The sequence below is a fragment of the Littorina saxatilis genome, linkage group LG2 (assembly GCF_037325665.1).
Source record: "Littorina saxatilis isolate snail1 linkage group LG2, US_GU_Lsax_2.0, whole genome shotgun sequence".
Classification (NCBI taxonomy): domain Eukaryota; kingdom Metazoa; phylum Mollusca; class Gastropoda; order Littorinimorpha; family Littorinidae; genus Littorina; species Littorina saxatilis.
Window position 1 is genome coordinate 20,663,100 of NC_090246.1, and position 6,109 is coordinate 20,669,208.

Sequence of the window (6,109 nt, forward strand, 5' to 3'; positions counted from 1 at the left end):
GCATACACACATTGAAACACTGGGCAGACACACATTGAAACACTGGGCATACACACATTGAAACGCTGGGCATACACACATTGAAACACTGGGCAGACACACATTGAAACACTGGGCAGACACACATTGAAACACTGGGCAGACACACATTGAAACACTGGGCAGACACACATTGAAACACTGGGCAGACACACATTGAAACACTGGGCATACACACATTGAAACACTGGGCATACACACATTGAAACACTGGACATATACACATTTAAACGGGGAAGCAATCATATCGCTCTGCCAGCTTAAACATTTGTTTGTTTGTTTGTTTGTTTGTTTGTTTGTTTGCTTAACGCCCAGCCGACCACGAAGGGCCATATCAGGGCGGTGCTGCTTTGACATATAACGTGCGCCACACACAAGACAGAAGTCGCAGCACAGGCTTCATGTCTCACCCAGTCACATTATTCTGACACCGGACCAACCAGTCCTAGCACTAACTCCATAATGCCAGACGCCAGGCGGAGCAGCCACTAGATTGCCAATTCTAAAGTCTTAGGTATGACCCGGCCGGGGTTCGAACCCACGACCTCCCGATCACGGGGCGGACGCCTAACCACTAGGCCAACCGTGCCGGTTAGCTTAAACATGAAGGTATGCATGGCTAAAGGTAAGTGAGAGTGACACTTTGTGATATACAGATTTAAAAAAAATAATGATGTCATATCAAGAAGAAAACTTGTAATAAATGAAAACAATCCTAAAACCTACAGACACACCAAGATTAAAGTCACAGGCAATCAAACGTACGCGCAGAAACACGTCAGAAATTGAGAGTCCTTCGCAAGTACGTACGTTCACACATACATTCACACCATAAACAAAAACACACACAATCAAACACAGACTGACAGACAGACAGATAGACGTACGCACGCACGTACGCGCGCGCGCACACACACACACACACACACACACACACACACACACACACACACACACACACACACACACACACACACACACACACCGAGAAAGCAAAACCAACATCCTTTCTTATCATGCGGCACTTGATCGTATCTGCCAGAAATGATTGTAATCCGCAGGTAGCAGAAATGTTTACATTTTTATTCATCACAATGTAAGCCAATTATTAATAAACGACAACAACCGGTACTATTACAACCAAGCGACAAATCAAACACCAAACATAGAACACATTTTAAAACACACACACCCTCGTACGTACTCACCTTTTTAAAGAAGCAGCAGCACAAAAATCAGCGGGCCTCACTGAAGAAGAGATCAAACGTCAACGGAGGAAGCGCCCACAAGAAGTCAGAAATTCATCCGTAACGACATGCACCGACTAGAACGGCCACAGCACTCGGGCACGTTATACACGTTCGCCGAAGACTCTCCCCTCCAGCAGAACATGGAATAAAACGTAACTATACACTCCTCTCAAGCCGTAGTAGCACCTTGCCAGTGCAAAACATACAAGTACTAAGTCTCCGACGTTGGTTACGCCTGTTACCTGCAGACCGTAGTAGTAACGACAGCAATACAGCGTGACACCAACATGCCAAGTGATGCGTCCGGGGTTGCGGCGGACGACAAAAAGCGTTGCTCGATGCCGCAGCCGTTGAGGACAGGCGCCGCCCCCGGAAGGACGGAGAAGAGTCAGAGTGACGTGTATCGATCCGTGATCTTCTGTGCGGCGACCACTCAGCGTCGTTCTCTCTGTGTCTCTGTGTCTCTGTGTTCTGTCGCTCTCAGCTTTGATTCCTGTTTTTTGTTTTTTTCTCTCTCTCGCCCCTTTTTGTTTGTAATGGACGTGTTAGCACCAAAACAAAAGTGTTGTTACCGACCACGGACTGACGGAAAGGTTAGGAGTCTTTGATTGACTCGGCTGATTGACTGACTGACTGATTGACTTACTTCATTAATTTGTTTTGGTGTTTTCTTGCTAGCAATTTCTCTGTACTGCATGTGCTAGTACAAATATGCTTGACCGCCGGACAGGATAGGAGTCTTTGATTGACTCGGCTTATTGACTGACTGACTGACTGATTGACTAGACTGATTGGCTGTCACTTTCTGCATTTTTGTTTCCCCTCGCAATTTCACTGTATTGCACGTGTTAGTACAAAAGTGTTTTGTCACCGACCACTGACCAACAGAAAGGATAGGAGTGTTTGACTGACTCGGTTGATTGACTGACTGCATGACTGACTGCATTAATGTTGTTTTTCCCCCTCGCAATTTCTCTGTATTGCACGTGTTAGTGTAAAAGTGTTTTGTCACCAACCACTGACTGCCAGAAAGGATAGGAGTGTTGGAGTAACTCGGCTGATTGACTGATTCTCACTGACATTGGTTGACTGACTGTTTGAGTGACTGACTGTCATGGACTGACTTTAGAAATCTTTTCCCTCGCCCTTTCTATGTGTATTGCACGTGCTAGTGTTGTGTCACCACTGGGTAGGAGAGGGACTGTGATTTACTGGGGTGGTTGACTGACAGACTGACGGACTTGACTATATGTGTGTGTGTGTGTGTGTGTGTGCGTATGTGTGTGTGTGTGTGTGTGTGTGTGTGTGCGTGTGTGTGCGTGTGTGAGTGTGTGTGTGTGTGTGTGTGTGTGCGTGCGTGCGTGTATATGTGTGTGTATGTCTGTGTGTGTGCGCGCGCTCTCTCTCTATCCCCTCTCCATCTCCCTCTCTCTCTCTCTCTCTTTCTCTCTCTCTCTCAGTCTCTCTCTCTCTCCCTACCCCCCCTCTCCCTCTCTCTCTCTGAACTTTGAGACAAATTGTATTGTATTTTCTTTGTTGGTTCTTGAAGCACGTACTATTGCTTGGACGGTGTGACACTATGCTGATATTGTTTTCTCTTGTCATCAAATGCGATCGGAGGTTTTGGTAGACTTTTTTGTGTGTATCTGTGTTTCTTGTGCTTTACCCTTTGGTTGTGATAAGGCGAAATCGTACGAGTGCAGTTTGATTGATTCAGCTATTTGGCTGATTAAATGAGTACCGAGTAGCTGTTTGTGCTGTAAGATAAGAAATTATTTTGCAAGCAAACTGAATTGGTGCCAGAAGAGCGTTTTCTACTGTCATCTCACCGAAAACGACAAGATACTTTGATTGACTCCATGGATTGGCTGATCAATGGCTAAATCAGAGCAGTTGTAAATAGCCATGTACATAATTATTATTTGGAATTTTCTTTTGTTTTTCATGCTTACTTTTGAGTGCCGTGTCTCTGTTTGTGTTGTTGCCTTGTCATCTTTATGTAATTTATGCGTAAGTGTATATGAGTGTGCATGAGTTGTTAATGCGAAAGAATGTGTATGAGTGCGCCTTGAGTCGCCTTGTGGTGAGATATGTGCGCGTTATAAATTCTCGTATTATTATTATCATTATTCAGTGAGATATGAAACCTCTGAACGATTTGGAAGCAAACAAACTGGGCGTGCGACTCGACTGCTTCACTGATCGAATGATTGACTGATTTTAATTGCAGGCTTTTGATTAAGTGAGAAGTTAATGATTTACAAGAAAATGTACTAATACTATCCTTGGAAGAATATAAATGACTTACTGGTTGGCTGGCTTTCTAGTCTGCATGTTTGACTGAGTTGCGTCGTAAAAATATTAATTTTCTATGCTCAATTTCCTTTGTTACGAATATCCGTGTAAACTGCACAATCATACACAAACCAAAATAAGGAAAAGCACCAACAACAGCAGCTACAATGACACAAAAGACAACAACAACAACAACAACAACAACAACAACAACAACAACAACAACAACAACAACAACAACAACAACAAATAACAACATTAACAATAAAAAAAGTCGCGTAAAGCAAAATCAATACATTTAGTCAATCCTTGGGCCTAATAGAATGAAACTAAACCGTAAACGCACTGCATTTTTTTCCCCAGCAAGACTTGTAACTCCTAAGCTGGCCGAATAGTCAGGTTTGGTAGGGATTTATAGGGGTTGTTTGGTTCAGATTCTTCCAAAAGCACCATATTTGGCCCAGAGGTCGCCCATGCCATACTGTTTCCATTTTTGCCGACTGCCAAGACGGGCGCCCCATGGGGCCGCCATATTGGCAAAATCCAATATGGCCGCCGTCCGGGTTACATATTGTTCACTGGTAAAAAAACTAAAAGGGCTAGAATCATAAATGATATCACATTTTAGGTTTTTTTGGGGTCGGGGAATTCGATTCAGATGTTATTTCAATGATCTGTGGTCAAAATTCAATATGGCCGCCATCCGGGTTACTTATCGATCACAGGTAAAAAAAACTAAAAGTGCTAGAATCATGATCTATACCACATTTTAGAAGTTTTCGGGGTCGGGGAATCCGATTCAGATGTTATTTCAATGATCTGAAGTCAAGTTTACCCCTCATCGACACTGTAAAAGTCATATTGGTGTCTCATCGTGATCCCAAAAATCCTGTCCCATCATTAGCTGTATGACGCACAAGTTTTATATCTCTCTATACCGAGATCGGGGTCTACCCCCTATTCCCAGAGAAGGCCGCATCTGCGTCTTCAATGAAACATGCGATGGAGCTGACGATGCAGGCGACTGAGTTCCTTAACAAAGGTCAGATCAGCGTTCTTGGTGCAGATCAGCCACTGTATGCTCTCATCAAACTCATCCAATGGCAATACCCTGACACTTTGGGAGAAGACAAGCTCGTAGCTATGATGGGTGCGCTGCACATTGAAGACAAGTTGCATCTTATGATGGGGAAGCTGCTGCTCGACTCTGGGTGGGCCACTGTGCTTTCTCAGGCTGAGGTCCTCACATCTGGTCGCGCACAGTCTGCACTCAATGAGCATCACATCAAGCGCACAAGGTACGCCCATCAAGTCTCCCTCATGTCCCTTCACCTGCTCAAACAGACCGCCTACTCCGAGTATTGTCAGAATGTAATGGGACCACCCGAGTCATTCGATATGTGGAATCAACGTTCCCAAACTCTACCCCAGTTCAAGTTCTGGTCAACCATAATCGAGCTGGAGCTGCTGACGTCTCGTTTTGTGCGGTCATTACGAGACGGAGACTTTGCACTATATGTGCAAACATGTGACGAAATCTGCGGCTGGTTTCATGCCATGGACCACACCAACTATGCGCGTTGGCTGCCGATACATGTACGCGACATGGTTGAGCTAGCCGAGAAACACCCTCAAGTACATGCTGAATTCATGAAGGGCAATTTTGTTGTGCAGAAATCAGCCAGAAAGTTCAGCCTCATGGCCAAGGACCAAGCCCATGAACAATCCAACAAAAACCTCCAGACACACGGTGGAGCTGTTGGACTTTATGAGAACCCCGAAGCTCTTACACTGTTTATGCTGGCCGGACCTGACTGCACGCGGGTAGTTGAGGAGTTTGAGGCCGTCAATGACCCACCATTGCCATCCACCGCTCACCACGAGGAAGGACACAGCTTGCAGTTAAAGTTTCAAAAGGATGTACAAGCGTTCATCAAGGTGGTAGAGCAGCTGGGCAATCCTTTCCTTGTTACAAGTCATGAGCTCATAGCACTCGATACACACAATGTCATGGAACAAGCCGTTACTGATTCTCTATCTCAAATCGGTGAAACTGGCCAAACCCTGCATGCAGCATATGTCATGGACAGATTGGAAAAGGCTTCAGTATCAGTAACTGATTCAATCAAGCGGAATAACATGCTAACCTTCGCCAACCGACCTGACCCCAATAAGAAAAAAGGTACAAAGGACAGCGGCGTCCAGAGGCAGAACATGATGTTAATCACACAACTTTTTCTCTCACTCCAGTCACGTCCCGATGCCGACATGACAGACTTCTTTCGGTTCGAAAATCAGAGAGAGCCACCGAGCCTGGCGGATCGAGGGTTGCTGCGATCAGGGACAAAATCAGACATTCTTAAGTGCCTCAATGCACCCACTGGCCGCGCAGATGCTGCCAAACAAGCCACAATCGTGGTGTTGGACATGGCAGCTGTTATCCACATGGTGCGACCCACAACAGCAAATACATTCAGCGAGTATGTGTCACTCCACATTGTACCATATCTGGAGGCCCAAATCAC

General features: G+C 45.3%; 1 protein-coding gene across 1 annotated transcript in view; it reads right to left on the reverse strand.

Moving 5' to 3' along the window:
- LOC138958452 (uncharacterized) overlaps positions 1-1,541 on the reverse strand; it is a 21,376-nt gene extending 19,835 nt beyond the window's left edge. Inside the window, exon 1 of the mRNA XM_070329606.1 lies at positions 1,248-1,541. The gene's annotated coding sequence lies outside the window, so the exon portion shown is untranslated. The remainder of the gene's footprint in view (positions 1-1,247) is intronic.
- Positions 1,542-6,109: the final 4,568 nt, after the last annotated feature.